Source organism: Bos grunniens, chromosome 4 (assembly GCF_055505025.1).
Source record: "Bos grunniens cultivar Pamir isolate PY7600 chromosome 4, Bosgru_T2T1.0, whole genome shotgun sequence".
Lineage (NCBI taxonomy): Eukaryota > Metazoa > Chordata > Mammalia > Artiodactyla > Bovidae > Bos > Bos grunniens.
Window position 1 is genome coordinate 91,281,416 of NC_141168.1, and position 23,097 is coordinate 91,304,512.

The 23,097-nt window shown below is 36.0% G+C and overlaps 1 pseudogene; it reads left to right on the top strand.

Moving 5' to 3' along the window:
* The first annotated feature begins 578 nt into the window (after positions 1–578).
* The window catches only part of LOC147374522 (large ribosomal subunit protein eL6 pseudogene), a 73,397-nt pseudogene continuing 50,878 nt past the window's right edge, over positions 579–23,097 (top strand).

Consider the following 23,097-nt stretch of genomic DNA (forward strand, 5'->3'; position numbering starts at 1 on the left):
ACTTCAGCGTCAGATGCAAAGACAAAGAAAAATGTCTCTTTCCAAGGTAGTTTATGGATGAAAATACCTTGGATATTATGGATATTAATTGTATGAGATGTTAATATTTTCGGAAATAAGACTTCCATTATTGAGTTTAAGGAGATGCTGGGTTAAATTTAAATCCTGTTGGAAAAATTTTCAGGAACTTAAATAGGCTTCCCTGGTGGCTCAGATGGTAAAGAATCTGTCAGCAATTCAGGAGACCCAGGTTCGATTCCTGGGTCAGGAAGAAACACTGGAGAAGGGAATGGCTACCCACTCCAGTATCCTTGCCTGGAGAATTCCATGGACAAAGGAGCCTGGCAGGCTACAGTCCCTAGGGTGGCAGAGTCAGACATAACTGAGCAACTATCACTAAATAGGCCAACATGCAAATAGATTCTCCAAAGGAAGAATCCTTTATTCAGGGAACATCTCACAGACTAATTTTACGTAAAGAACACTGCTGAACTAAAACGATTGTAGAAATGTGGAAACTAAAAAACAACTTGGTGAAGAGACTGATTTCACTTCTTCAAGAGAATTACTGAGCCGGCATGAGTCAGAGCTCTGACTCTTCACCACCACCTCATATCAGTGATGACTTTTGGTTTCAAGTAAGAGAGTCAGACTGTCATAAGTTAAAAAAAGGAAATTATTGCAAGGAAATTCAGAGCTCACAGAATCAGCAGAAGGCTGAGAGCCTAGGATTAAATAAGGCCAGAAACCAGGGAAGGTGTAACTAGTAGCAGTTAAGTATCCAAAAAATAAGAATGCTTTGTTTTCATCCTTTCATCTTTGGACCACTTGCTAGAGGTTCAGAATCCTGGTTGAGAGTATCTAATTTTTGAGGTCTTTATTCACATGCCAGTCCTCTGGCTTTCTGAGAGTGGAGAGAAGGAAGGAATAACTCTTGCCTTTGGCTTCCTTAGTGGAAAATAAAATATTTCAACAAGCTGATAACAAAATTATCTTAGGTTGCTGAAGGAAGCCCTGTAAAGTGACAAATACTCATTACTCAGATAGCCTGAATTCCATGGACTACTCCTTTACACTACAGTTGGATTTTGTTCATGATATGGCTTTAATTTAGCTACCCTACCCATTAACCAGTGCTTTGCTTGGCAATGTTGTTTATTTTCATGGGTGCTTTTGAATGAAATATTTTATCTGTGCATAGTCAAATTCTAGCTTCCTATTATCTTTCTCTATGTAGCATGTAGCAAATTAAAGCATATTTAGCCTTTAATTCATTTTTAGGATGATTATAGAGATGTGATGTTTTAATTAATTTATTAGCTTTGTGAAATTTTTTATTGATAAAGTTTGTAGCAGACCCCATTGTTAATGACATTCATGTGCCACCACAGGCATATTACTTCATTCCACCCAACCAGAAGTGCTGGGAAATGGGCACTTCTGAACAGTCTCAAGGGCTGACCTGATGGGAAGTGAGATGTAAATACCCCGGCTCCCTTGTTTCTTGAAAGGAGTCACATTGGGCCTTGTGTTTCATATTAGTGCTTCTCAAACGATTTTGGGACCAGTTTTTCATTTTCAATCTATCATGGATTGGAAAAAAAGTAAAATGAATTATTAGAAAAATGGATGTTATAAAAATGTCAAGTTTTTATCAAAGTTTCTAAGTTATTGCTTGTAGTTTATATATATAATTTTTCCTGGATGTGTTCAAACACTGGTACTGTCACACACTGTATTTTGAGTAATACTGAGCACTGTTTCCCTAGATTCCCTGTAGGACTAAGCTGCAGTTGCCCATAGAGATAAGTGTATTCAAACATCCTTCATTCACTGCCTTTCCCTCCTTCCTTTCTCCACTGTTCCCTGATATTTCCTTATCTCAGGGTCCTCTTCTAGAGGAACCTAAACTAAAACAAGTAATAATCAGTCTGGAAACTACTCTGTGGTATTCTCCATATGTGAATTTGAATTTTATTCTTGTCTAGCTAACAGGCAACCTGCAGAATAAAAAGCACAAGGGCTTTGAAATCTGTTAAAAAACAATTTTTAATCTGCTACTTAGTAGCTGTAGAATCTTGGGCAAATTATTTAATTTTCCTGAGACTGAATTTATTCATTTATGCACTGATGAAATTAAAATAGCTATCAAAATTGCAAATTAAAACCAGGTATCATTACGCTTCTATTAAAATGTTCCAAATCTAAGACACTGGCAACACCAAATGCTTATAAGGCTGTAGAGCAACAGAAACCTTCATTCACTACTGGTGGGGATGCAAAATGGCAGAGCCATTTTGGAACAGTTTGGTGATTTCTTACAAAACTAAACCACACCCTGCTCACATTATCCATCACTCGTACTCTTTGCTATTTATCAAAAGGAGTTGAAAACTTATCTCCACACAAAAACTTGCACATGGGACATTTATAGCAGCTTTATTTAATTGTTAAAAGTCAGAAGCAACCAGAATATCCTTCAGATGAATGGATAAATACACAATGTATATCCAGATGATGAAATATTATACAGCACTAAAAAGAACTGAGTTATCCACCCATGAAAAGACATGAGGAAACCTTAAATGCATGTTCTTGAGTAAAAGAAGGCAATGTGAAAAGGCTACATACTCTATGATTCCAACCATACAATATGCTTTGGAAAAAGCAGAAGTATGGAGACAGGAGAAAGATGGTTGCCAGGTTAAAAAAGGGGAGGGAAGGGTAAATTGATGGAACATGGGAGATTTTTAGAGCAGTGAAACTTCTTTGTATAATGCTACAGTGGTGGATGTATGTCATTGTACATTCCACGTAAAATACAGCAAGAGTGAAGTCTAATGTAAACCTTGGACTTCAGGTGATACTGGTATGTCAGTGTAGGTTCATCCGTTGTACTGCTGTGAAATGGAATGTCGATAGTCGGGGAAGCAAAATATGGGAGGGTATGGAGCAAAAAGGAACCCTCTGTACTTTGTCATTCAGTTTTGCTGGGAACCTAAAACTACTCTAAAAAGAGAATCAAAGGGGAATGAAACATGTTAGAATCCATCACATATTATCCCAAGAGTTTTTGTAATGGTAATTTAGGTTGTTTTAATTTTACAATGTAAACAACATTGAAAATACATAAATACTTATTTCAAGACTTGCATATTGTCATAAAAATAACATCAAATATCTTTGGCTTTACTGAATACATAACTTTCCTTTTCTGGAACTATACAATTCTTTACCCACATTAATAGATGTAGTGAGCATGTCTTTATATAGAAGTTTGTAATCCTAGCATTCTTTATGATGGTCTAGTTTAATGTCTTCTTAATCAAACAGATTGTTTCGCAGTCTTTTCAGCCTGAAGTCATCCTGTACAATTTGATATAATAACTGTGTGAAAGCTTCACATATTTGTACATGACAGGGACAACTTACTTAATACTGATTTTATTTAACATTTAGCACGTTTAAACTCAAATGCAGTCAAGAGGAGAAATGAATATATATTTTAAATCTTATTGCTTTATTGCTCAATACTCTAAATGTATAGCAGTGTTAAGGATTCACAGCTGGTTCTCCCAAATAAAGGTATCAGCAGACATTGTAAAGACAACATTTCACCATTGACATAGTTCATCTGTTGAGCCACAATGGTATGTGGACTGATTTGCACATCATTACACAGCTTAAAGCTTTTCTGAGCTTTGGTAATTCAGAGTAAGCCCACGACTAAAATTCTCTCTCTAAGTATTTTCTCATGATCACATTGCCTCTGGAGAATGAAGTCACTACAAAATTTAAATTATTCTAATCAAATTCACATGGCATTTTAAAACTTGGAATGCTTTCATTTTCATCCCCCTTCTCCAATTTCAAAATTACTTCATGTTTCACCTTGAAAAATGTAGCCTTTTACAGTGGTGAGGAAATTCTTTGCAAATTGCATGCAGGATATTCAATTTAAACATTTATGTAATAAATATGTTAATGTTTATTGAACATTTACTACATGTAAAGTGATAGGGCCTATGGAAAATACAAGCATTAGTAAAACCCAGTTCCTTTTCTTGAAGATATTAGAACCTGATTTGGAAGTGATATGCAAAAATAAAAAAAAGATGACTGAGTTGGTAAATAGAATAGCTTAGAAATAGGATCTAATATCCATGATAGTGTAATATAACACAAAATCTGCTTGGAATATCAATGCAGAGAGAATAAAAAATAAATAGTTTTGGGACAATTGTGAGTTATTTAGAAAAAAAACCAACATGGATTTGTAAACATTGCATTTTTTAATTTTAATTTTTCCATCTGAAACTAAACCTTTTCTTTCTTTTTTTATTGAAGTATAGTTGATTTACAGTATTATATTAGTTTCAGGTGTACACCATAGTGATTCAATATTTTATGTATTAAACTCTACCACCTATGATGCAGGAGACCTGGGTTTGATCCCTGGGTTGGGAAGATACCCTCAAGAAGAAAAAGGCTACTCACTCCAGTATTCTGGCCTGGAGAATTCTATGGACTGTATAGTCTATGGAGTTGCAAAGAGTCGGACCCGACTGAGTGATTTTCAAAAAAAAAAGTTATTATAAAATAATGGCTAAATTTCCATGTGCTGTAGAATATATCCTGTTGCTTACCTATTTTATATTAGAAACTTACTTTATACCAAAATGCATTCATGATGGATTAAAAAGCTTAGTGTAAAACTTTTAAGACAATATATACATACATATATATATATTTTTTTTTTTCTGGCATTGGTACCAAAAGTTCTCTCTAAATGTAGAAATAGTGTATCCAATTTCAAAAGAACAAATCAACAAATTTGATGATGATTCTTTAAAACTTAGGTGTTTATAAATATTTCAAAAAAGGGTAAAAATACTTAACACAGAATATGTTCATACAAATGGATAAGAAAATATGTAGTCTACAATAGACATATATGCAAAAAAGCATCAGCATATGTTTTAAGGATAGGGAATACAAATGCTTAAAAACATGGGGGAAGGTTCAGGGTTATCTGTTATCCAAAAATTATTAATGAAAAAACAATGTCATTTTTGCCCATTGAATGCTCAAAGAATGTTTAAATGACAATACTTAGTCTAACAGTAGAAGGTTGAAATAGGAACTCATTAATGTTAGAATGGTAAATTGGCTCGAATTTTCTTGCAATTAGTTGACAACGTATAATAAAATCTGGCAAAGAGCTGGCTCATTTGAAAAGACCCTGATGCTGGGAAAGATTGAAGGCAGGAGGAGAAGGGGATGACAGGATGAGATGGTTGGATGAAATCACCGACTCAATGGACATGAGACTGGGTAAACTCCGAGAGTTGGTGATGGACAGGGAGGCCTGGCGTTCTATGGTCCATGGGATCGCAAAGAGTTGGACATGACTGAACAACTGAACTGAATAAAATCTGGCTCAGATGGTAAAGAATCTGCCTGCAATGCAGGAGACAAAGCAAGTTTCAATCCCTGGGTCGGGAAGATCCCCTGGAGATAAAATATCTGAAACGTTAATTTCTATCTGGAAAATTTGCCTCCTACTCCTTGGAAGAAAAGTTATGACCAACCTAGATAGCATATTGAAAAGCAGAGACATTACTTTGCCAACTAAGGTCCGTCTAGTCAAGGCTATGGTTTTTCCTGTGGTCATGTATGGATGTGAGAGTTGGACTGTGAAGAAGGCTGAGCGCCGAAGAATTGATGCTTTTGAACTGTGGTGTTGAAGACTCTTGAGAGTCCCTTGGACTGCAAGGAGATCCAACCAGTCCATTCTGAAGGAGATCAGGCCTGGGATTTCTTTGGAAGGAATGATGCTAAAGCTGAAACTCCAGTACTTTGGCCACCTCATGCAAAGAGTTGACTCATTGGAAAAGACTGTGATGCTGGGAGGGATTGGGGGCAGGAGGAGAAGGGGACGACAGAGGATGAGATGGCTGGATGGCATCATTGACTCGATGGATGTGAGTCTGAGTGAACTCCGGGAGTTGGTGATGGACAGGGAGGCCTGGCGTGCTGCGATTCATGGGGTTGCAAAGAGTCGGACACAACTGAGCGACTGAACTGAAAGATTCATAAATAAAGTTTTTTATAAAGATGGACATTTCAATATGATATAAATCAGAACAACAACAACAAAATGCAAACTGTTTTTCACTCACTAAAAGAACCCTTTTCAAAGCTAAAGCAGCAAAGAAGAGTATCACGTGTTTTACGCACGCCCTAGGTATTACTGTTCTCTCAGAAATATATGCTGAATAACACCTGTCTTCCATTAGTTAACAAATTTTATTAATCCCACTTTAGTGAAGTTCCTGCAGTCTTTTCCTTCTTGTGTAATTCCTTTATTGCTGTCTTAGTTCAGGCTTTTCTCATCTTTCTCTTGAACTCCCAGCCATCTCATCCCCACAGTGCTATGAGAGTTTTCCTTCAAAAATACAAATCTAAACTCAAGATTGCTTTGACTATTTGGGGTTCTTTGTGTTTCCATACAAATTTTAAGATTTTTTGTTCTAGTTCTGTGAAAATGCCATTGGTAATTTGATAGGGATTGTGTTGAATCTGTAGATTGTTTTGGATAGTATAGTTATTTTAACAATATTGTTTCTTCCAATCCAAGAACATAGCATATCTTTCCATCTGATTGTGTCATCTTCAGTTTCATTCCTCAGTGTCTTTTAGTCTTCTATGTACAGGGTTCTTGCATCCTTAGGTAGGTTTATTCCTCAGTATTTTATTCTTTTTGATGCAGTGGTAAATGGGACTGTTTCCTTAATTTCTCTTTCTGATTTTTGTTATTAGTATATAGAAATGTAACCAGTTTCTGTATGTTAATTTTGTATCCTAAAACTTTATTGAATTAATTGATGAATTCTAGTAGTTTTCTGGAAGAATCTTTGGGATCTTCTGTGTTTAGTATCATGTCATCTGCCAGCAGTGATAGTTTTACTTCTTCTTTTCCAATTTGGATCCCATTTCTTTCTTTTTTTTTTTTTATTATCTGGTTACTGTGGCTAGAACTTCCAAAACTATGTTGAATAAAAGTGGCTAGAGTGGGCATCCTTGTCTTGTTCCTGAAACTAGAGGAAATACTTTCAGCTTATAATCACTGAGTATGATGTTAGCTCTTGGCTTGTCATATATGACCTTTATTATGTTGAGGTGTGTTTCCTCTGGGCTCTGGAGAATTTTTCTGGAGAATTTTTATTGTAAATGGATGTTGAGTTTTATCAAAAGCTTTTTTCTGCATATATTGAAATGATCATTTGGTTTTCATTCTTCAACTTGATAATGTGGTGTATCACACTGATTTGTGGATATTGAAAAATCTTTCCATCCTTGAATAAATCCCACTTGACCATGGTGTATGGTACTTAATGCATTGTTTAAGTTCAGTTTGCTAGTATTTAGTGGAGGATTTTTGCACCTATGTTCATCAATGATATCAGTCTATAATTTTCTTTTTTTTAATATCTGTGTCTAGTTTTGATATCAGGGTGATGGTGGTCTCATAGGATGAGTTCAGAAGTGTTTCTTCCTCTGCAATTTTTTGACATAGTTTCAGAAGGATAGGCATAATTCTTCCCTAAATGTTTGCTATGATTTGCCTGTGAAGCTGTCTGGTCCTGGACTTTTGTTTATTGGGAACTTTTTAATCACAGGTTCAAATTCAGTACTTGTAATTGGCTCTGTTTGTATTTTCTACTTCTTCCTGGTTCAATCTTGGGAGATTGTACCTTTCTAAGAATTTGTTCATTACTTCTAGGTTGTTCATTTTATTGGCATACAGTTGCTTAGTGCAGATGCTTATGGTTCTTTGTATTTCTGTGATATCAGTTGTAACTTCTCTTTTTCATTTCTGATTTTATTGATTTGAGCTCTTTTTCCCCTGATGAGTCTGGCTAAAGGTTTCGATTTTGTTTATCTTTTCAGAGAACTAGCTTTTAATTTCATTGATCTCTTTCATTTTTTGGTGTCAATTTTGTTTCTTTCTGCTTTGATATTTGTGATTTTTTTTCCTTATTCTAACTTTGAGTTTTGTTTGTTCTTCTTTCTCTAGTTGCTTTAGGTGTAAAATTAGATTGTTCATTTGGGGTTTTCCTTGTTTCCTGAGGAAAGGTTTTATTGCTATAAACTTCCATCTTAGACCGCTTTTCTTGCATCCCATAGGTTTGGGATTGTCTTTTCATTGTCATTTTATCACTAGGTATTTTTTTATTTCCTCTTTGATTTATATTCATTGATCCATTGGTCGTTCAGTAGCAGATTTCCTCTTTGATTTATGTTCATTGATCCATTGGTCATTCAGTAGCAAAAGGCTTAGCCACCCCATGTTTGTGGGGTTTTTTTAAAGCTTTTTTTCTTGTAGTTGATTTCTAGACCCATAACATTGTGGTTAGAAAAGATGGTTGAAATGATGTCAGCTTTCTTAAGTTTCCTGAGACTTGCTTTATGGTCCAGCATATGATATATCCTGAAGAATGTTTCATGTGCATTTGAAAAGACTGTGTATTCTGCTGCTTTTGGATGGAATGTCCTATAAATATCAGTTACGTCTATCTGGTATAATGTGTTATTTAAGACTTGTGTTTCCTGATTAATTTTCTGTCCGGATGATCTGTCCATTGATGTAAGTGGGTGTTGAGGTCCTTTAATGGACCAGAAACTGGTGGTCCAGAGTCGACAATAAGTAAAGGAGAGAGAAAGAGAGGCTGATATTCCTTGGTTTACACAGAAAACCCATAAAGTCCTTTGACACAGGGCTTGTGTTGCTCATGAAGGCACCTGGCACCCTCTCGATGGGGTGAAGGTGCATTGGTGCCTTCTCGAGAGGGTCTTAGAAGCCTGGGCAGGAGAATGAGCACTACAGGTCTCTGCGCTCCAAAGGATTAGCCTGAGAGAGAGAGAATGAAAGCAAGACACGGGGACCAAAGCTCTGATGGAGCAAAGGTGTTTTAATCAACATGGTGTGGGCATATATACTGTCTTACAAGGTAGTTATTCTCAGCAAAGATAAAGATTAAAATTCCAGACTTACAAAACATAGGCAATCCATATTAAAGAGAAAAAGTTGTAAACAATCACTTTTACCGTATGGTTCATAAGAAGGAAGAGGCTACTTATTACCGTATTGAAAAACTAACGAAGGAAATGTCTGAATTCCTCAGCCCCAGGAGAGGCTTGCCTCTCCTCTTAATTCCTGAATATTCAGGAGTTAATAAGGAACAGAGGATTCCTGACAGATCCAAAACAGCACACAGGAAGTCTCCTATTAAATGCTTCCTGACAAGTGGGGTATTAAGGTTTCCCACTGTGATTGTGTTACTGTCGATTTCTCATTTTATGGTGTTAGTATTTGTCTTACATATTGAGGTGCTCCTATGTTGGGTGCATATATATTTATAATTATGTTATTGTTGTTAAATATATCTTCCCCTTGGACTGATCCCTTGATCATGATGTCATGTCCTTCTTTGTCTCTTATAACAGACTTTATTTTAAAGTCTATTTTGTCTGATATAAGTATTGCTACTCCACCTATCTTGACTTCCATTTGCGTGGAAAATGGAACTGGAAGAATCAGGCTTCCTGACTTCATACTATTCTATAAAACTACAGTCATCAAAACAGTATGGTACTGACACAAAAATAGACATATTGATCAATGGAACAGAACAGAAAGCCGCCAAATAAACTCACATACCTTTGATCAATTAATCTGTGACAAAGGACGCAAGAATATACAATGGAGAAAAGACAGTATCTTCAATGACTTGTGCTGGGTAAACTAGACTGCTATGTGTAAAATAATGAAAATAGCATACTCCCTAACACCATATACAAAAATAAATGCAAAATGGATTAAAGACATGAGTGTAAGACTGGATACTATAAAACTCCTAGAGGAAAACATAGGCAGAACAATCTGATATAAAACACAGAGTATCTTTTTGGATCCATCTCCTAGTGTAATGGAAATAAAAACAAAAGTAAATAAATGAGACCTAATTAAACTTTTAAAAGCGTTTGCACAGCAGAGGAAACCATAAATAAAATGAGAAGACTGCCTGCAGAATAGGAGAAAATATCTTTAAACCACAAAAGATTACTCTCCAAATATACAAATAGCTCATGCAGCTCAACAGCAAAAAAAAAAAAAAAAAAAAAAAGCCAATCAAAAAATGCACAGAAGATCTAAAAAGTCATTTCTCCAAAGACATACAGATGACCAAAGGTGCATGAAAAGATGCTCAATATCGGTAATTAGTAGAGAAGAGAAACAGAAACAAAACTACAATAAGGTATCACCCCCCATCCATCAGAATCATCAAAAAATCTACAAATAATAAATGCTGGAGAGGGTGTGGACAAAAGGAACCATTCTGCACTGTTGGTAGAATGTAAACTGGTGCAGCCACTATAGAGAATAGTATGGAAATTCCATAAAAAACTAAAAATAGAGCTAACATATGATCCTGTAGTCCCACTCCTGTGCATATACCTGGAGCAAGCTATAATTCAAAAAGATACAGGCACCCCAATGTTCATAGCAGCACTGTTTATGGTAGCAAAGACAAACCACCTAAATATCCACTGACAGATAAGTGGATAAAGAAGATATGGTGTATGTACACAGTGGTATATTACTCAGTCATACAAAAAGAATGAAATAATGCGATTTATCATACTAAGTGAAGTAAGCCAGACAGAGAAAGAAAGATTATTATATGATATTGATTATATGTAGAATCTAAAAAAAAATGATACAAATGAACTTATTTACAAAGCAGAAATAGACCTATAGACCTATAGAAAGCAGATTTATGGTTACCAAAGGGGAGAGTAAAGGGAGATATAAACTAGGAGTTTGGGATTAACATATACACACTACTATATAAAACAGATAGCCAAAAAGGACCTACTGTATAACACAGGAAACTATACTCAATACTGTGTAATAACCTCCAAGGGAAAAGAATCTGAAAAGCAATATGTATGTGTGTGTGTATATATATATATCTCTCTCTCTCTCTCTCTGAATCACTTTGCTATACATCCTGCCTGAAACTAACACAACATTATAAGTAAACTATATTTCAGTTAAAAAGTAAATTAAATAAAACTCTGGACAAAGAGAAAAAGATAGTAAATAAATAAATAAACTTGTTATTATTTTCTTAAACCCATCTATGGCTCATCTTATGCCATTCCCAACCTCTCTCCAAGCCATGACAGACCTTTAGCCTCATGTTTGAAACTCTGAATATTCTGAAAGCACATTCTAGGTACTACTTTGAGTGGCATGCTCCTTGCCTCCTTCTATTTCCATCTACATGCTGTACAGAACAGAATCTTGATTTTTGTACAAGCACTTTTGCTTGTTTTTTTTTTTTTTTTTTTGTAGCGTTTTCCCTCAGCTGAACATTTCTTTCCCTAATTTTTCTCCTTTTTTGTCCTACTCTATTCTCAAGAATTATATCTATTGCTACGTCTACGTCTTTCTGGATTGCTGCTGCTGCTGCTGCTAAGTCAACCCAATGGGCTGCAGCCTACCAGGCTCCTCCATCCATGGGATTTTCCAGGCAAGAGTACTGGAGTGGGTTTCCATTGCCTTCTCCACTTTCTGGATTCCTCTAGGCATAATCTAAAATGTTTTTCACTTTGAAGTAATCTTTAAAGGAAAATTTTTATTTAAAATGTTATGTGTTTTTATAACAGAAAATATGAAGAACATATTACATTTGCACGGTGAATTTCATTTGCTTTATTTTTATGTAGTTTTGTTCATACTGGATTTACAGGTTTTGTTGTAAATCTCTTTCTATGTTGTATATTATTGTTAAGTGAGTTTGTAGTTCAGTCTACTTAAATACATTCCTTGATTCCACTAGATTTGACAGTGAAATAGACAGTATGCTTAAACTGGGTAATTTGAAGAATATTTGACAATACAAGGACTGTTCGCAAACATGGGGATAGGGTCCAGTGATAGTGTTTTATCCTTGAGTTAGAAACCATGGGGAGATACATCATTATCCTTAGGCTTCAAGGGGCAAAAAAAAGGGTGTATTGCTGGACCTCAGAAGTACTTAGTGTGTGGATATCACTTGACAAGTTCTGTCATCTTTGTTGAAAAGTCAAAGCCAGCCCGAGGTCATCTTCAGGGAGGGACAGGAAGAATAACTACCCCCTACTTCATTCTTTCCCTCTTCTCTGATCAATACACATCACTGGCCAAGCCCATCCCTAAACCAGGCAGTAGTGGATTCTAGAAAGACTAGCAGCTCAAGGCAGAGAGCAAAGTATAGTGGGAAACTGGTGGGACACACAAAAGGGACTTGGCATACTCCTAAGATAGGAAGTGAATTGTTTATTGTTTTTCTACTACTTTAATAATAAACATATTTGCATAAACATTTATTCAAATTCTTGAAGAATAAGATTCTTCCTTAACTAATTTCCAAGGTGAAGTTACAGCTTTGCTTTTTTCAAAGGACCCAGAAAAATAAGAATTAAAGGACTTGATGAGATGCTTTGCCCAGTTAAAATCCCAGCCCTGGGAAATGATTGTGACTTTAAAAATGGCATCTTAAGGCAGACTCCCAGCAGGAAATAGAAAGCAGAGTTAAGCTAGGTAATTGAAGTTTGCAGGATGGGTTTTATGGAAGGGAGCAAGTGATTGTATAGTCCCTTGGGCCTTATAACAGAGGGGAGCCTTTAGGACCCTTGTCTTGAAGTGTCAGGAGGAGGAACTGGTTCAAGAAATGCATCCACAAAGGGCATGGAAGATCTGTGTATAGACGGCCTCCAGATCAAGAGAAAGGAGCTAATCAGTGAACCAACAGGGAATAAGCAGGGCAAATAAGTGCCCAGATGTCAGTTTCTTCCTATCCTCCAAACTCCTGCCAGTGGGCCATACAAACACAGTGGAAGCCAGAGATGAAGTAACTCTTTAATGCAGTCTACACTGACCAGCTTTCTGGGACACACAGAGAGTAGAGAAGGGAACTGGATGGGTGAATGGAAAATATCTAACACATTTAGCTTTAAAGAAGATCAAATGACCAAGGGAAAGGAGATTGGCTTTATTAAGATAGCCTTAATCTATCTTGGCAAGATTAGCAAAAGAAACATGAGACTTGCTCCTTAGTCTGAATTTCACATCTTTGCCTAATGGTTACACTTTTGTATTTCTGTTAGCTGAGGTCTTTTCCTCTAAAATACACCCTTATTTATGCTTGGATTTCCTGAATCGTCTAGTCTGTGAAACACAAGTTTCAGCATCAAATATGAACACATTTTATTTGGCCCTCATACTATCCACTCGTAGAGTGGTTCAAAGAATTATTGCTTTTTGTGTGTGTGTATGAAATGTTTTAAAATGAAAAGATTTCAAAATACCCTACTTCAGCTTCTCTTGGACAATCAGAATATTGGGCACAACTAGGCTTACATTTCTGCAAGGCAGTGAGCTAGAATTGCATATTTGCTGCCACCTAAGGAGCCTAGGCTCCCCAGTTTGCTTCCGTCTTCAACATTCCCTGTTGTTTCTTTGAGAGTCAGTTACCATTTTTCACTATAATCATGTTACTGCTTTTCATTTACCTAGACTGGATTTGCTTATCTATGTTACATGCCTGAGTCTTGGGGACATTTAAGTTTGATACTTGCACCAAGTTAAGTTTGACCCAGGGCTTCCCTGGTAGCTCAGTTGTTAAAGAATCCCCCCACAATGCAGAAGATGCTGGTTCAATTCCTGGGTTGGGAAGATGCACTGGAGATGGGATAGGCTACCCACTCCAGTATTCTTGGACTTCCCTGGTGGCTCAGCTGGTGAAGAATCCACCTGCAATGTGGGAGACCTGGGTTTGATCCCTGGGTTGGGAAGATCCCCTGGAGAAGGGAATGGCTGGCTACCCACTCCAGTATTCTGGCCTGGAGAATTCCACAGACTGTGTAGTCCATGGGGTCGCAAAGTGTCAGACATGACTGAGTGACTTTCACTTCACTCGCGCTAATGATCCTTGCACTAGAGGCTTATGGACAGAGGAGTAGTGCCTAACCTTCAACTATTTCCTTAGGATCAACTGAACATTTAATATCAGTGCAGCAGGAACTCAGTATAGCCAATGGAATTTGGCATAAGTAAAATTACAATCTTTTCACAATTCCTTTTACCAAATAATGATTACCTGTTAACCTGTTCTGTGTCCTGGTCCTCACCATTTTCCATTGTGCCTCTTCTCTCCGTGTTTTACTCAGCCTATACGAAGTGGTTTAGAATTATATCAGCTTCTCTCCTGTTAAAACAGCTTTGCTTTTGTGAAACCAGATCCTGCCTAGTTGGTTTTAGATCCTGAAACCAAATAATAATATGGCCTCCATCATGGACACTGAAGACAGCATTAAGCACGCACACAAGCAAAGATGCACATATGACACGTCTGTAACAGGTTTCATTATTTACATAAAGTGGTCAGTAAGACATTGGGCCTGGCACCTTTAAGAAACTATTTATAAGTATTTTTTTGAGTATTAGAAAGGTTAAAATATAATAGGAGTTTGAAGAACTTAAAGGTTCATTTTACCCAGATAGCTAACAATATGTTTCTAGAGAAGGGAGAGATGTAACAACTCAAAGCATAATTGCCATACAACCTTCTTTAGAAGGATAGCAGAGCTTGAAAAATCATTCCAAAAACCTTACTCTGTTTTGGTTTTCTCTTATCTATTTTAGGACCTAGGACAGAAGATTTCAAGATATATTAAAATACAAATACATTTATGTTTTAAAGAGGGTGAAAAAATAATTTTACTCAGTAAAAAAACACATTAAAGATTCTTTCTGGCTTTGGGTTTAATGGGAAAAATTAAAAACAGTAAAGTTAGAACTTGATAATTTTTGAGAAATTTAATTTATTAAATTAGTGTTTTCCTTCAACAAATACATTTTTAAAAGAAAAACATAGTTTTGATTTTTTTTTCTTTTTACCACAAATGTAATGTAATAATAACATGTTCAGAAAAGCTTATTGTCATGACAAAATAACACAGTTATGCCAAAGTAATTATTATAATAATAGCCTATTTCACTTTTTTCCCTTCTCCACCCAACTCTTTTTTTTTAATGAGCAGACTTGCATTGCTTAGCATCTAAGGCAGATGACAATGCATTCACCAACCTAGTGTTTGCTTTTTTGGGGGGGTGGGGGTGGGGCAAGACAAATCCCATGTAGAAGGAGATGAACCACAGCATGATAACATCCTATCAACAGCTTCTGTCTCATCTTGAACTATGTAAATTGTATAGATTATTTGATTGATCTTGATATTAAGGTGGTAAAATTCTAAAAATATTGACTGATATTTTGATATCTACCTTCTAATGAAAATCTAGTAAAGGTACATAGCAGAGTGATCCTATTACACTTGAACTGGCTGTTCAACATTTACTAAATGGTGCTTCTTACTGGCCTAACAAGCATTAACTGAGTGTTAGGATGTGCCTCGGTCCTAAAGAAGTGCAAAAGAGTAAACTGAGAGTCTGGCACAGGTCCTTCTCTTGCCATAACATGGCAGGCTAAGTGCCTGAGAGCGCTTAGGCCAAAGTTTGTCAGTAGGCAACGAGAAAGGGGAGTGCTGACAGAATCACCTGTAAGGATTTTCCTATTTCACTCTTTAGACTCCACCAATATATATATGTATATATATATAGGAGTCACAATCTCCAGGTAAAGACGCTAATATTCTACATGTTAGAATCACGTACATGGATTTTAAAAACTACTGCCATCCAGCATTCTTTGAATCAGAATCTCTTGAGTTGGAGGTTGAGCTGATATTTAAATACAGTTGGTATTTCAAAAGAAAAAAGAAGCCTGACAAACTATTCTAATTTATAGCCAGTTTTAAGCACCACAGTCTCACTTGTGTAGGTTGAGAATATTTACAGATAATCCTGATGTTCCAACTCTAGTGCCTCTGTTCACCCTTTTTCTCCATTGCTTATTGAAAAATCCAGACCTGTATAATGAAGAAAATCACAGGGAAGAATGGAGTATCTCACTGCTGGGCCAGATCGGGGCCCAAGTTCTCGATCTCCTATTTCATCTCGATAATACTTTGTTGGGGGAATAGGGGCTGTGCTGTGCATTGTAGTGTTTACCAGCATCCCTAGCTTTTACCCACTAGATGCCAGTTGCATTTTCTCCCCAGTTGTGGCAATAATTAACTGTGTCCAAACATTGCCAAAGGTCCCTTGAGAGGCAAAATCACTTCTGGCTGAGAACTACAGGTCTAGGCAATAAACTAAAGCAAGACCTAGCCAGAAGGCCTGGGACTGGGGTAGACCTGGCCAGATATAATTTGAAATTCTTAAATGCAAACCAGAATGTGTGAAGATTTATCTGGGGCTTTATCTTTCATCTGAAGAAGTCGCATATTATTTTGAATTTTTCTGGTTGTTTATTGTGGTGTAAAAAGCTACTGTAAATCTTAGTGGCTTAGAACAGTGACAACATTAATTTTATTCACAAATCTGAAATTTGACCACGGCTGGGTGAGAGACCTTGATTTTGCTCTACTGGGGCGGCCAAAAAGTGGAGAACAAGAATCGTCTAAAAGCTCACTAGCATGTCTGATGGTCGATGGCTGGCTGTCACTTGGGGCTTTAGTGGGAGCTATGGCTGAAAAATCTGCATGTGGCCTTTCCATGTGGCAGACTGGCTTTCTCATAGCATGATGACTGGATTCTAAGGACAAGCATACCAGGAGAATTAGGCAGAAGCTGTACTGCATTGATGAGCTGTCTCAAGAGTCATATAACATCATTTCCACTGTAGCCAGTCTGCCCAGATTCAAGAAGGAACATAAAACCTATCTTTATGTTCAGATGAACAGATGCCAATGTCATCTTATAGGAAGAGCATTTAAGATGGTGTGCATGGGTACAGTCATCTTTGGAAAATACAAAGGCAGATCATTTAGTATTGCTTACCTGGTGTCTATCACAGAGCTAGCTAAAGATTGTTCTATGAAATACCTATATCAATAAGCTGGGGGATTTTTATTTCAGATGCCAATTTCTGGACCTTTCCCTTGAGGACTCTCATTTGGCAGGTCAACTTTAGGCATCTGGTTTTTCAATAAGTCCTCAAAGTAATTCTTATGTATATTAAGGATGTTCTTTGTTTATACAGATGCTTTCATCATTTACACATTTGCATTACTCATTTACACATTTTCTTCCATGAAACAAGGTGGAGATACAGAGAGAGGAATGTAGCTAACTAGAAGAACTGTTTCAAACATGTCTTTGGGGTTGTAATATGCATATATTGCTTGTCAAAAGACACTGTGAGAGTAGTGATGCTCACTGGGGTTTTGTGAACATTTGATTTGTTTTAGTTCCCATGCATCAAAATGAAAAGAGGAAAGAGATAACATTATAGTCCAAGTCAAGAGATTTGGGATTTTTTTTTAGTCTATAGTTTTGCAGTCAAATTTTATAAGATTTTATATTACATGTAAAACTATACTTTCAGCATCAAACAAAAAAAGCAGTGTTTATAATGATGTAGCTGGAGTTGTGTCATAAGGAAGGATCCTTTGTAGATACTTAAAAAATGATAATGTATATGGTAATGTGAATACCATTGTCAAGGAGCATCATGAAAAATGTGGGAAATGAAATGCTAATATAGGGACATCTCCCTGACTTAAATTTTGCTGATCAAGCAACTTTAGTTACTTAAAATATACTTGAGAAAACAGCTTGTCAAAAAAGCCTCTGTACAATCAGAATACAAAAGTTCCTACTTTACTTGAAGTGTACATACTATTAACTTGCGTGAAAATCTATCTAATAGCAGGACTCCCAGCTCCCAGCAACAGAGAACATATAGAATGGGTCAGAAAATGCTCCCAGCAACAGAAAACGTATAGAATGGGTCAGAAGTGGATGTCTTCAGATTGGCACAATGAGGACAAGGACAACCAAGACAACAATAACACAAAACTTCATGATTTCAAAGCAAAATAGTTTTCAGTTTTTTAGAGTAGAGGAAACCCACTTATTTTTAGGGGTATCATTAGGTACAGTAACTACTTTTCATCATGGGGAGAATGAGTTTTTGAAAAGGTTCAACTATTTTAATTATATACTAGGAAAATATTTTAAAACTTTAGAAAAAAATTCTTATAATCGGTTAAAATTAAATAAACTTCGGTACTTTTAGTAGATAAACCTCCATTATTCATAAAATTATTTTTTATAGATTGCTTCCTTTGCAGAAAATGCTAGATAAGAAGTGTTTATTGATGTACTCATTCTATTAAAATATTTTCTTTTAAAAAATCGTTTATGTATTATTTATTTTTTGCTTCACTGGTTCTTCATTGCTGCCTCTGGGCTTTCTCTGGTTGTGGCAAGTGGGGCAACTCTTCACTGCAGTGCATGGGCTTCTCATTGTAGTGACCTCTCTTGTTGCGGAGCACAGGCTCCAGAGCCTGCAGGCTTCAGTAGCTGTGGCAAGGGGGATCACTAGTTGCAGCTCACCGGCTCTAGAGTTTTGGTACATAGGTTTAATTGCTCCGTGGCACGTGGAATCCTCCCAGACCTGGGATCAAACCCACATCCCCAGCACTGCCAGGAGGACTCCCAACCACTGGGCCATGAGAGAAGTCCAAGATAAAAAAAAAAAACAACAACTTTTTTTTTTTTTCTAAAAACCTTACATATGACATAAAATCTAACTTAGATGTCTAACATGGAGAACTGTATCAGCATTTCAGTTATATTCATATCTGGGAAGGAACAGAACCAAGTAGAACCAAGCAGAACGAAGGATCATTTAGCCTGTCACCAAGTCCTATTGAGTCTAGCTCCAAAATTCAGCTTCAGTGTGTTCATTTCTCTTGCTTCCACTGTCACTACCCTTGTTAATGTCACATCAGCTCTCCCATCTGTGCTTCTGTAGTAGGCTATTATCTGTCTCCCTCTTCACTTGGCCCATTCCAACCCCTTTTTCATGAAGCCATCAGATCAAGTTACTTCCTTCTCTAATATGCTAATGTGGCTTTTCATTCTATTTCAAGTAAAACCCAGCATCCTTACTCTGATTCTCAAGGCCCTGTATGATCCAGTTCCTTCATACTTCTCCAATCCCATCTCACAAAACTCCCCTTTGCTCATTATGCTCTGTGTCCCTTGGCTGGAGATAGTTTTGCCTGATTCAATCAGATGTTTCTTAGGAGGCAAGTAAAGGAAGTGAGAATAGGATATGGAACAGGGAATTATTAACTCTGGTATCTCATTTACCCTTAAATATATTCAAGAGATTACACCCATTATTTCTGTATTCTATGGAATTCAAAAGATTTAGCATACACATTACATTCAGCACTGGTTCAATAAACAGTTTAATTGCATTTACCTTGGCTAGTTGGAAATGAGAAACATTTTCTTTATTCAGGCTTCTCCTATATTTACTCCCTGTCATCCAATTAATGATAATTTTAATACAGATTATGACAAAAATAAGCCAGTTTCTTAAAGCATTAATAACTGCTACATTTTTCTTGAAGCCAGAAACCATGACTTAAATATTTTTATCTATAAGATGAGCTTAGGAGTGGAAGTGATACATAATAAGGACCCAGTATTTCTTTAATGAATGGAAAATTTCAAACCACTCAGAGGACCTAGTTTAAATTGCCTTTAAGTACCAAATAGATTAAGAAGTGGTTATAATTATATAGGCTGCTGATGCATGTATACAAAAGTGAAAATACATTGTGAAATGTCTTTTTACCCTATACTTATGTGAAAATATGTGATGTTGCAGGCAAAAGTTTTATTATATATTGATTATTACATAAGACCTACTAAGACAGTAGGTCTTATGTAAAATAAAACAAAAAAGAAACCTTTAGGTGGCGGCCAAGAGCTATGATTATGAATTCCATAGCCTGCTTTTGTGAGAATTTATGATCTTGTTTGAAAGTGGTCATGTTAAACCACAAAAATTCAGTGCAAAGCAAGTACAAGAAATAAAGATAGGCCTGAAAGGAATGGATTTGAATGAATATTGCAATCAATCAATCAAATCTCTAATTTTGATTTAAAAGTTAGTATTTTGATTATGAATATTAGGAAAGATAATTGTATTGGTATTGGGTCATGGAATTAATTATTCTTGGCAGTTAAATAATTGTTTTAATCTTGAAAGAAATCATCTTTAAACAAAATGGTAGCCTTTTAAGAACTCAGAGAGTGTAATAAAGATGTCAAAACTGTCCAGATGCTCATTGTGCAATTGGAAACTCCACTCAAAGTTGACACAAAGTCTCAAAAAAAAAAAAAAAAGAGGTCAATGAGCTAATTCATTCTTGCAACATCTGCCAAGCTATGGCTTCTTGGAGCATAATGTATTCTTTTTTTCTTCTTTTGCTGCTCTCTCAAATGAAGAGCCAACCAAATCCAGCATACACCTCTTTCAGTTTTAGAAAAAAAGAAGGAAAACTGAAATAATTTTTTTAAAGCATTATGATTTTCTGACAGTGTGCACTGGTTTTTCTTCTCTGCTAGTTCATTTCTTCAGTATGCACTAAGTTACTTAAAGAAGAAACAGTTTTAAACATCACTATTAGATATTGGTCTATAAAAGGTATAATTTTAAAGTTTTACATTAATGATTAGTTCTGTTAGCATTTAGATTCATTTTGTACATTTTTGACAATGTTTTTGGCAACATATACTTTAGATATTTGCTTTCATTTAATCAGAATTTTGGTGATGAAGTGTCTCTAATTCAGTTCTTATCCACCTCAGTAGCACACATTTAACATCAACTGTATGCACACCCAGGGGCATGGAGGAGAGAAAACAAAAGACAGATTCAGTATGCATGGAAATTTATAAGCTTTTCAGATGCAAGAGAACAGAAACAAGTAAAAATACTATAGCAAAAACCACACATTGTTTTTGAGCAATAAGAAAGGAGAGAAGGAAAAATATGAGTTGATATTAATTAAGAAAAGCTCTATAGAGAAGATAAAATTAAACTGATATTAATAGTTTCCTAGTACATTATTGGGAAAGTAAGCATTTTAATTCATAAGAAACTTTATTTCAATTACTTAATGTTAATATTCCAAAATTATACTGTAGTAATATAGATGTAACAATAGCATTGAACAGTTTCCTTTCTAAATATTCTTCACTGTGTTAGTCAATGGAGATGGTGACAGTTCAGTCACTCAGTCTTGTCCAACACTTTGTAACCCCACGGACTGCAGCACGCCAGGCTTCCCTGTTCATCACCAACTCCTGGAGTCCACCCAAACCCATGTCCATCGAGTTGGTAGTATCATCCAACCATCTCATCCTCTGTCGTTCCCTTCTCCTGTCTTCAATCTTTCCTAGCATCAGGGTCTTTTCCAATGAGTCAGTTCTTCACATAAGGTGGCCAAAGTATTGGGGTTTCAGCTTCAATATCAGTCCTTCCAATGAATATTCAGGACTGATTTCAGGATGGAGTGGTTGGATCTCCTTGCAGTCCAAGAGACTCTCAAGAGTCGTCTCCAAAACCACAGTTCAAAGCATCAATTCTTCAGTGCTCAGCTTTCTTTATGAGCTTTCTATATAAGAACCCCATGAAAAGAATGAAAAAGGAAATGGTGACAGTCCCACTCAAAAAAGCATTTAGTATGTGGCTGGATTACATAGCAAGCTGCACAAGGAGGATTTCTCAGAAATTATTTTAGTCCTTTAGCAGTTTGCAATGTAAAACTGTCTAGGAGTAAAAATTAGGCTAAAAATCTGAAATTTGAATGTATGGGATTTATGTTGTAGAAATATTTTCTATATCACCATGAATGTATTCAAAATTATATTCTTGAAGCTAGAAATCTGAGAGTTGGCTCTTATACTGTCTCTCATGGTGAATATGGTGATAAAGTTGTGGTCAGAGTACATCATTTCTCTGGAAGTATCTTCCTTCTATGTAACATGAAAGAGGAAAACTATGTCTCTAAATTTCCTCTTAACTCTAAAATGTTATGTTCAAGGATTTTTAGAGAATAAAACCCCCAAATCATTCAACATTATCAAAGTAGAAAGTTTTTTTCCATCTCATGAGTAAAAGCATGGCATATTTCAGTGAGAACTGCAAAATGAATCTAACTGTATATAGTACCCTATGCATAGGTCAAGATGACTCTCTAGCATTGTGCAATGTTCAGCCTGTATGACTTATATGTTGGCTTAATAATTATATCAATAATAAGGAAAGTAAGGTGTACAAAATTCCTCTGCAGTAAAAATTTTATTATAGCAGAATACAGAATTTTATAAATTTGGTTTTGTTTCCAACCCATGGTCCATTTTAGAATCTGAAGTCTTTAAGCAAGATAAAAACTGTTAAATGCAAAAGCAGTACTGAAGAAAATGGAAAGAGCATATATTTTAACTATGGTGAGTGATAATGATTGACCAAGGTTTTGAGTGCTATAAAATCAGTAGATATCATGGGGCATGAATGTTTTCTGATGGATTTAAAAGGCTGAAAATTAGTCAGTGACTGAGTGTGACTTTTAGGTGCTTAATAAATGTAATTTACATTAAACATTAATTTCAAGTATGACAAAGCAAGCATACATGAATAATCTGCCACTGTGCTAATAGATATATTGTAAACTGCAATTGGATAGAAATTTGGCTACTTTGGTTGAATGGGAAGGAAAGTTGATAGCCTCAATTTGTTACATCTTTATTCTGCTTTGTCAGTTGACCAACTATATATGAAAATTATTTTATCTTGAATAGAAACTTGGCTACTTTGGTTGAATGGGAAGGAAAGTTGATAGCCTCAATTTGTTACATCTTTATTCTGCTTTGTCAGTTGACCAACTATATATGAAAATTATTTTATCTTGAGTGACAGCAACTCAGCATGCTGGACTTACTAATTTCAAAGTTCTGTTCTTCTCTACATGATTAGGGTGAATAATGCCTGACCTAGGCAAATAAAAGTGACAAATCTCATTGATTCTACTCACTGTGAACTTACAGGGAGG